Below are 9,075 nucleotides of genomic sequence, written 5' to 3' on the forward strand. Positions count from 1 at the left end.
TTCTCTTCTGTACAAAGTACTATATGCATTCATATGGCTTCAATACACCCTTTTTACACACATTGTAAGTGTATTCCAACACACCTACACACAAATTGTAAGCCTAAAATGTACAGTACTTTTTGTCGTGTTGGCGTTAGATACGCGCATGTGCCTTAAAGAGGCAGGGCCTGCTCGCCTTGAGTTTGCCGTGTTCTGCATTTTACTGTTGTCCAACAAACAGCTGATTTTAGAGCATTCATCATTACATCATTTTATGTGACATCTAAACTGTGATCAATAATTTAATCTAAGGGAAATTGTGAACTATAATAAGAAGATTGTAGAAAAGTCAGGTACCCTTAAAAACGCAAAAAACGAAAATGATGAGGAGTGCAGGCAGCTTCAAATGAGCTTAGTTCCGATTCCCCCCTCCTCCCCCAAAATAACCGTCACGGACCGCAAGCTCATCTTTTAATTTTCCACAAAGCTTTGGTTGTCGCTGCCGCCGTCGCTTATTAACATGAGCGTGCTGGCAACACGGCGCTTTTCATGATGCTTGTCGGCTGAAGTTATGTTGGCTTTTATGCGCTTTTATTATCGGCGCGTAGCTGACCGTAGGCCGCCGTTAATAAACGGGGCGAAGTGGCACTTTAACAATGACACTTCATTAACAGCCCGCGCTGCGCCGCGCCGGGTCGGGATAATGTTATTAAACTGATTATTCAAGCGCCCAGCGAATGTTTTACGCACTATATGTATGGCCGCTCAAACGACACCAGCTTCAAGTAGCTTAACGCCTCAGGGGTGCTGGGAGAAAGTCTTCAAGAAGTTGGAGATCACAGGTCAGGAAGTCAGCCAGCCGTACGTTCCGAAAGGCTTCAGGTGTGGCTGATTATTTTCATGCGGCACAGCACAACTTGCAGCTACAATGCTGTGCATGGTGAACAGTGACCTTTTCACCTTGGTATGGGCCTGCCTGCTGATGGAATTTTTTTTTTTTTTACGTTCAACCAGAAAGACTCAGTGGATGTTTTACTTTAAGACATGTTTGTCAAGATCTGTCACAGCATGTGGTCGCCCAGCTCCATTCACTTCATGACAATGTTAGGTCCCTAAATTAGCTTACCTATGGACCTTGCCCAATACAAATTTGACCAAGTGTTGGAATTCTAGGAATGATGTTCCAAAGAAAATTCCACATAACCTGAGATCCCAGAAAAAAAGATTTGCTTCAATCTGCGAATTTGTTTCCGCTTCAGCAATGTCAAAAACTATGCGTGCCCCTCCTGCATTGAATTTAAAGACTTGGAACTGAATCACTTGTGGTCACTCCCACAACGACGCATGGACCCCTTGTCTTGTCCTTTGTCAGATGAAACAATCCATCTGGGATGACCTCATGGCCGTTTGCCTAAGCAGCCCTCTCTTCTGAGCCCTTCTGCTGAATGGAGCTCCATCAGGAGACGCGGGGCTGGCGTAAAAACGGCGAAAGCTGCCTGCGTCACGCTCGCTTGGTTTTGTATGTGTACACCGCATATGCCGTGTCACGCGGCTGGCGAGGAAAGAAACGAGTTGAGAGCGCGCAAGCAAGCAGGTGTTTGCCACTCATTACTCTCTGACAATGACCCATCTGCTGCTGGGACGAGGATGAGACTCCCTGCCAAAAAGAGAACAAACACTCGCAGAGAGGATGACGACGAGGAAAGGAATGGTGGATTGCGAGAGACGAAGGTTACTGTTGCTGATGTGACATTAAAAGGTCTCTTGAGGGTTCCATTTAAAGACCTCAAGGACAGTTGAGGAACCAAGCTGACTTGTGAGAACGCACGGGAGGACATGTCCCCCCCTGCTCTGTGTGCAAAATTTGAAGAGGTTCTCTTTGGTGTCTTCTGGGTCAGGAAGTGTCAGATGCTCAGGCCATTGTGAGCAGCCAGGAGTTATCCCGCCAAAGCTCGGTTCCGTCGACATGCTGCTCCATCATCTTGAAGGAGAAAATATCTCAATCTGTGTTTCCAGACAGTCTTTTAAATATATTTTTTGTTTTGTGTTTCCCTGTCTCTTGTCAACTTATTAGGTTTTTGTTACCTCCTGCTCTTGTCAGTCCCATTCCTTGTGTCACAATCAATCATTCGTGTCTTGTCCAGGTCTGCCTCGTCGTCTTATAAATTTATATATATATATATACACATAGTTTTTTTTAACCGTTTTAATGTTAATCTGTACTTGGGTTCTCAACGTTTGCCACCATCATCACAAAAAAAACTTGGAGTTTATGGTTTCAAATAAATCTGCAATTTTATGACACCATTTGTATGCACCAAAATGTATCGACTCGAGAATCCATGTAAATTGAAAGAACTGAATACTGACGCTATACACAATGTCAACTGTGGAGGGCGTCAAAGATACAGGTTTGAAAAATACAGCATTTGAAACGGTTGTTAAAAAAACAGCAGAATAAAAATATTTATACTGTATAACCTGAGACTAAAAAGTCAAATGTTGTTTTTCCACAGACAACCAATTTTGGTGCTGAAGCTCTTAATTGGCTCTGACTGCATAGGGGTCGGACTCGGAACCATGACGTCACTGTTAACTTCTTCCAAGTCGTGTACACTTAACAAAAGCATATCAAGATAAATAACCACTTGGGCATATAATGTGTTTCGTCCCCAGTGTTCGCTTTGCTTCGTGTTAGCCATAAGTTGCCGATTTGTTTTTTGGGCGATCGATCACATTTTAGGGGGGGCGCACTGATTCCAATTAGTCCTCCTCCCGGACGGCTCCCGCCTCTGCCTGAGGGTTATTAACAGTCAGCAGCACCAGGAAAAACCGGCCCGAGTCGTCAGTCAGTCCCGCTCCCTTTTGCGTGTGTGTTTTGTCACTCCCGCGGAGAGAAAGTGGGCGTGGGCGTGCGCAACCACAAGAAAAGTGGCGCGCGCAATATACGCACGCACGTACCGCGAGTGCGCGCCAGCCCAGCCGGAGCGAGCGAGCGAGCGCACGTTCCCGCTGCGAGCGAGTCCTCCAAGCAACGTCCTGCAAACGTCTAGAGGAATTACTACGAGGAGGGAGGACAGAAGAAGCAGAGAGGAATACTCGACCATGGCGCTCGCGTCCGTGTGGAAGTACGGCGTCCCCTTTGTCGCCATCGCCGTGATTTGTTTGGCACACAGAGGTAAGACGCTGCTTGATTTTGTGTTTGTTCCGCGTGCAAGTTTGCGTCTTCAACCTGTGCTGGCTGTCAAGTGTACTTGACTTGTTTACAGCTGCTTGTGTGCGCGTCGCTACTTGGACTGTAAAAGTGAAAGGTGCCTTTTTCATTCCAATGCATGTGTCACACTGCAGTTGAGCTACTCTGAGTGCGTGTGCACCTTGAATGGGCTCCCGGTGCTCCTCCCGGTGCTCCCAAGACGATGTGCGACGGACGTGTCGCGATTGGCCCGAGAAGGCGCACACACGGACACACTTTCAGTCTTTGCTTTTGCTTGTTTTGCATTTCTGCCTCAGGCGGGTTGTTGAGAGGTGTCAGGCTCGAATATTGCTTTTGTGGAGTCTGCAAGTTATTTTGGAAAATACATTAGCAAAAAAACCCATTTGCATAAGAATGTATTTGCACGTTCATTTATGGCATCAGGTTAGTTTTTACGCGTAATATTTGATTGTTTTGTATTTATAGCTGGCGAGGTCGTTGGGTTCGAAGGATCGGCTCCTGGCCCTGCAAGTTTACCAAAAAAAAGTCTGTCGAGTAACAAAATACGTATTTTGTACTTGAGTAACAGTATTTTCTCAGTGGGTGCTGCTGTTTTGGTTAGCAACAGAGCCTTCTTGTCTGTGTGTCAATGGGAACTGCTACAAATGGAAATTCTTCCAACTTTCTTTTGTGATTGCATAAAAGCGGACATTTATATACGTGATGCGTTTTCTTTTCCCTAAGTGCACACTATTTACGGAAATATGCTGCGGCTGAAATCAAATGTCTGCTCTTGATGCTTGTCTCCCCTTGTTGGGCCGGTTAAAGGTGCGAGGCTGCTTCTTGTCACGCTGCTGTGATGTTGTTGTTGCGCAGGTGGGAGACCTACACTGCTCCCACGTCTGCTCTGATGCCAAGTCGCCTCTATTATAGCTTGTGTATTGATTGATTCCCTCCTGTTTGTGTGTGTGTGTGTGAGAGGCCCCAGGAGTGACGCAATGAGGATTTATATGCATGAACGTGGAGGCGTTTGCGTCTCATGCAAAAGGTGATGTGGCACATCTTTATGAAATTGCCTGCGTGTTGCATTTAAATGCAGGCCGCTTGCACGTCGCTTACAGCGGCGGCTTTTTTGCGGCAGTCGCTGGGGGGGGAGTAGTGGGGCGAGGGGTGCTGGCCGATCACTGTCATTAATCTCGCAGCCACTGGCAGGGCTGGGAGAGACGGAGGGGATGGAAAAGATGGGCCGTGCACGGGAGGGGGGGGGGGTCCATAAAGGCGGGCTCTTTGTGAATCATACGCAGTGAGATTGTGCGGGAAAGCTCGTATTTGTGGGAGGAAATCAGCAGAAGCAATCTTGAGGGGAGATGGCGGGCGGGGGTGTTGGAGGTAGACGCGAGGATGGCCCACCGTGTCGCTAAAGTGGAAGGACAGGCGCGTGTTGAGTCCTGGCAGCCGTCACCGTTGCCTTGGTTCGCTGGTCCCGTCAGAATGGTGCTTGAGGGGCCGTTCGCTGATATGGAAATGTACTTTTTAATTGCTTGTATACAAATAGTTTGCTCTCCGGCAGCTCTGGCTGCCCATCAAGTGTGAAATGAAACCGGCAAATACTTTTTAAATTTATTTATTTATATTTGTTGTTGCTGTCTGCCTATTTTCAAATACGCGTCTGGCAGCCAGCTGCTGTCATGGAAGGCCAGGCCGGGTGAAGATCCAGAGCCATTTTCATGCAACAGATGAAATCTGAATTCATAACCCCCCCCCCCCCCCCAGAAATAATCCAAGTTATATTATTGCCTTCCTCGTATTTCCAGTTGATGAAGTCGCTGTTCGTGTCATCTTTGCATTGGTTGTGCCAAATGGCAGGACGGCGACAGCCTTGCGGCGTGACAGTGTGCCTAAAGGGCTACCCTGAAGGACACACGAGCGTTTGCAGCCCCTGCACTAAGATAAATGCCACTGGCTCCGCCCCCTCCTCTCACCCACAATTAACAACTCGCCCGGCCCACCACCACATCTGCATTCCCCCCACCATTTGGTGACTCCATGAGCACCTGAATTCTGGCTGTAAGCATTAAATCACATCCATTTGTTTGTTTGAATGCCTGCAATGAGACCCCCCTCCCCCCGGCCCCCCACCATTATAGTAGGTCTTCGCTTGGGCACTCTGCTTTCTGTGTGATGAGATATGAATACCAATTATGGCGGAAACGCGCGTCCCCATGCACATGCAAAAATATGGGGAAATGAAAGTATGCACACAGTATAGATGCACTCGTTTATTCACTGCATTCACTTACTCAGCTGAAGACGGGGGAGGGGGGGACTTTATTTGTAACGTATTGCCATTACAATTCAGGTCAGGCCGAGTTGTGTCTCATTTTCATGACCCCCTCCAACCATTTCACATCTTTGGTGGGGGGCATCAGCTCTACATGCCAGTCACTTTTTTCTACTGAACCGTTTCACCTTCCTATCAATAAGTTTGCTCATGTTTTAAAATTGTTGGCGGGATACAGTCCAGGTTTGGTATACAAAACCTGCCAACAATCAGGTTAAGGTCACGCGGGCTGTTACCATGGTTACTGAATTTCTTGTCAGTCTCGGTCAGTCTTGTCTGGTGAAGTACGTTTTTCCAAAAACAGCAAGCTGGACTTTTTCACGTAACGTCATATCATCAACAGTGAGAACCCACATTTGCTAACCCAAGAGACATTTGACAGCTAGGTCCTGCTGTTTTGGTTAGCAAAAGGCTTGAAATGGGACTGTATCCCCTCGCACGATGTTTCCGAGCGGCACCGCCGTTATTTGAGCGAAGGCGGCATGTTGAGGAACACGCTTGGACGCTGACGTTTGTCAGAGGCGGCGGCGCTCTCGCTGCCTTCCGTGCTTGTCAGATTGCGTCACCGGAGTTAAAAATGGCCTTCCCTGCGCTTTTGTTGCCGCTGCGCCGGCAGACTTTATCCTTTGATCCAAACCTTGGAGGAATAATTGGCCCACAAATAAACTTGTCAACAATTTAATTGGAACGAGCGGCACTGCTCGAGCTGTCGGCCACAGCTTCTTCACAGCAGCTTCAAGGCGGCGGGCGACTCGCTGCCCTTGCTTGTTGGACGCGATACTCGATCGTCTTCTTTTCTTGAGCCACCAAAAAGAAGATTAACCTGATTGATTATTCTGCAGTGTTGGTTGTTTTAAAAGAGACTTTTCTTTTTGATCCGAAAGATCTTGAGTGATTATTTGGCTTGCTGGACTAGTAAACCTGCTCGATAATTGCCGTCATAAATCCTCGTGTGTGTGTGTGTTCATCACACAATTTATTCGATCAAATCCAAAACTCAGTTAAGATGTTAAGTCGGCGAGTCGGCATGTCGGTCGCCTCGATAGAAGAAACAAATCTCACCTGCGTTTTGATCAAGCGATGGCATGTGAAAGAGTCCCGACGGTCCGGGCCGCAAGAGCGCCATAAACAAATTGGAGCGTTTTGCAAGTGGGGCAAAGTCATGACTGAGAGCGTCTGGCAGCTCATCGCGGGATGGCTTTTATTCCCCCGGAGGATTTGATGGCTCCATTACTCAGAGCCGCGGTCACTGCGGCACTTTGCTGTGTTTTTGTGGGATTCTCTCCTAAGCTGCTCCGTAGTGTCCAATGCCGTTTGTAATTGTTTTTGCACCGCTTGTCCCATTGATAAGAGTGTTGTCATCCCGTGCCGGGCCACGCCGACGCCGCGTGTCTGCACGAGGGGGCGTAAAGCCTATTGTGCCACTGAGAGACGCAGACGACAACAACAAATATAAAAAAGTTTTTTTAATTTTAACTTTTGGTTTTCCCATTAACAGCAATGGAAATTGAATGAATCAATTCCAACTAATATTTTGTACTAATGCAAGTGATTGTTGCTTTTTAAAACAAATCGTGCCTGCCACTTCTTGAAACATTTCGGATCTTTGTTTTGCTGAGCAGCCAATAATTTTCATTTGCAATTATAGCATGATGCCCGTGATGCAGGTGTCCTTAAAGACTTTGGACTCGGTGCACAACTTGGCCTTCTAGCTTCCTGAGCAAGCAGCTTTCCTCCAAGCCATAGCCCGGTGTGTCGTCTTTACCGGGGGGGAGGGGGGGGGAGGCTGAGTAAACATAGAATCCCTCCCTCCGCAGCACCACTTCATAGTGTCTTTATTTGGAGGTCAACGCTGAGTGATGTTTAAGGTCTCCTGGAGATGAATAGAAGGCTAAACAGAGGGGGGGGGGGGGGGGGGTACTTGAGCTTGATAACACAGAGGGGGGCATTCCCAGTTGTTGCTATGATGTTTGGACTCAACCTGTCCGCTCCCTTGCCGCTTTAACAGCCAGCCTTCGTTTCTGCTCCTGTCGTAGGGCACGTCGCTCGCACGTCAAGACGGTCGCTAACGCTGGTAACCTTGGCGATTACCCCCTCCTAGAACGTAGATGCTGTGATTGGGCGAAGTTGGGAAAATTGATGGGCTGAGGTTCTGTGTACTCTTCTTGTCAACTGGAATGAAGAGGGCGACTTGTAACGAGGTGCTCATCCCACATTAGAAAGTCCAGCCATTCACTAAAGGCCAATTTCTCTCAGGTCGCCCTCTGGGAGGTCTGCGAGTCCAGTCGAGGCCAGCTGATGAAGAGTGACCAGACAGATAGCCTGGACCAGCCAGGGGCTGATGAGGTCAGAACCGGCTGGCTGGACAGTGTATAAAAGAGGAAGGGGAGGGGTGGGGGAGGTAGGGGTGAGAGTCGCCAAGGGGCAGACGTTGCAGACCAGTGAAGCGCAAACGTGCCAAAGCTCAGGAGGAGAGTCAGGCGGGAAAGTCCAACAAACGAGTGAACAATGGCGGCATTTGGGCTGTCAGATGAGGGAGAAAAAAGGCAGAACGGGAAGGAAAAAGAACAAGAGGCAGATAGATGGATGGTGATGGTGTGGGATGAAGATGGAGTGAAGGCAAAGTCAGGGACCACTTGAGAGAGTCGCGCCAGCTCCTGATGGATGAGGTCACCAAAGATGCTCTGGCTTGTGACCCCCCCCCCCCCCCCTCCCCCACGCGCGCTTGCCGTCCTTGAAGAAAAAACAGACGGACGTGGACAAAAAAAAGCCACGCCCACTAGACGTCGCCTTTTGCCATTAGCGATATCGGTTGACGGGCTCTTGAGGATAACAGGACGAGAACTGGCTTTTGCTTCTCTTCTTTACTTAGCTCTGATCAAGCTTTGATCGCTGCGTAAATTCAACCAACACTTTGTGCTCCAAGAATGGTCCAAGTGGGTTTTCAGGGAATGAAAATGATGGCGGCTCTCCTTGGAAAACACACGTTTGGGTTTAACGTGTCTCATGGGTGACAGGCAGCCAAAATGCTATAGCATGATTGCGGATGAAACCATCACAACATTTTATCACCATTACCGGGAGCAAAATTGCCGGCGGTGTCAGGAAGGCCACACTTTGGCTAGAAAGGAAAAAAAATACCGATAGCTACATGCCGCTGATGGATTTGTTTTGAATAGGATTTTTCTTTGGTCACGTCACAAATTGTTGACAGGCGGTTCCTCCTTTGGGTTGGAGGCGCTGCCAGACATCTTCTGCTAGCAACGATAATATCCGCAAAAGCGTTTCATCTCTTTGCGTGATCAAAGTAAATTCCTCGACTGGCTTTGTCTGCACGTGGAAGCTTTGACTCGACTCTTTTGGGCTTTTCTGTAGGCACGTGGCAAAGTGCTCTTCCAACCGCTTCATCACTTGTCGGCAAACAAGCATTCATTAGGGCTAATTAACTAGCGGCGCATGGAAACAATCCCAGAAAAAGAATTAGACAGGTATCGCCGACCCCCCCACCGAAAGAGCCAAAGATGGACAAATGGGTCGAAAAGGAAAATTCTAAAAGCCT

Source organism: Syngnathus typhle, linkage group LG10 (assembly GCF_033458585.1).
Source record: "Syngnathus typhle isolate RoL2023-S1 ecotype Sweden linkage group LG10, RoL_Styp_1.0, whole genome shotgun sequence".
In the NCBI taxonomy this organism is placed as follows: Eukaryota; Metazoa; Chordata; class Actinopteri; order Syngnathiformes; family Syngnathidae; genus Syngnathus; species Syngnathus typhle.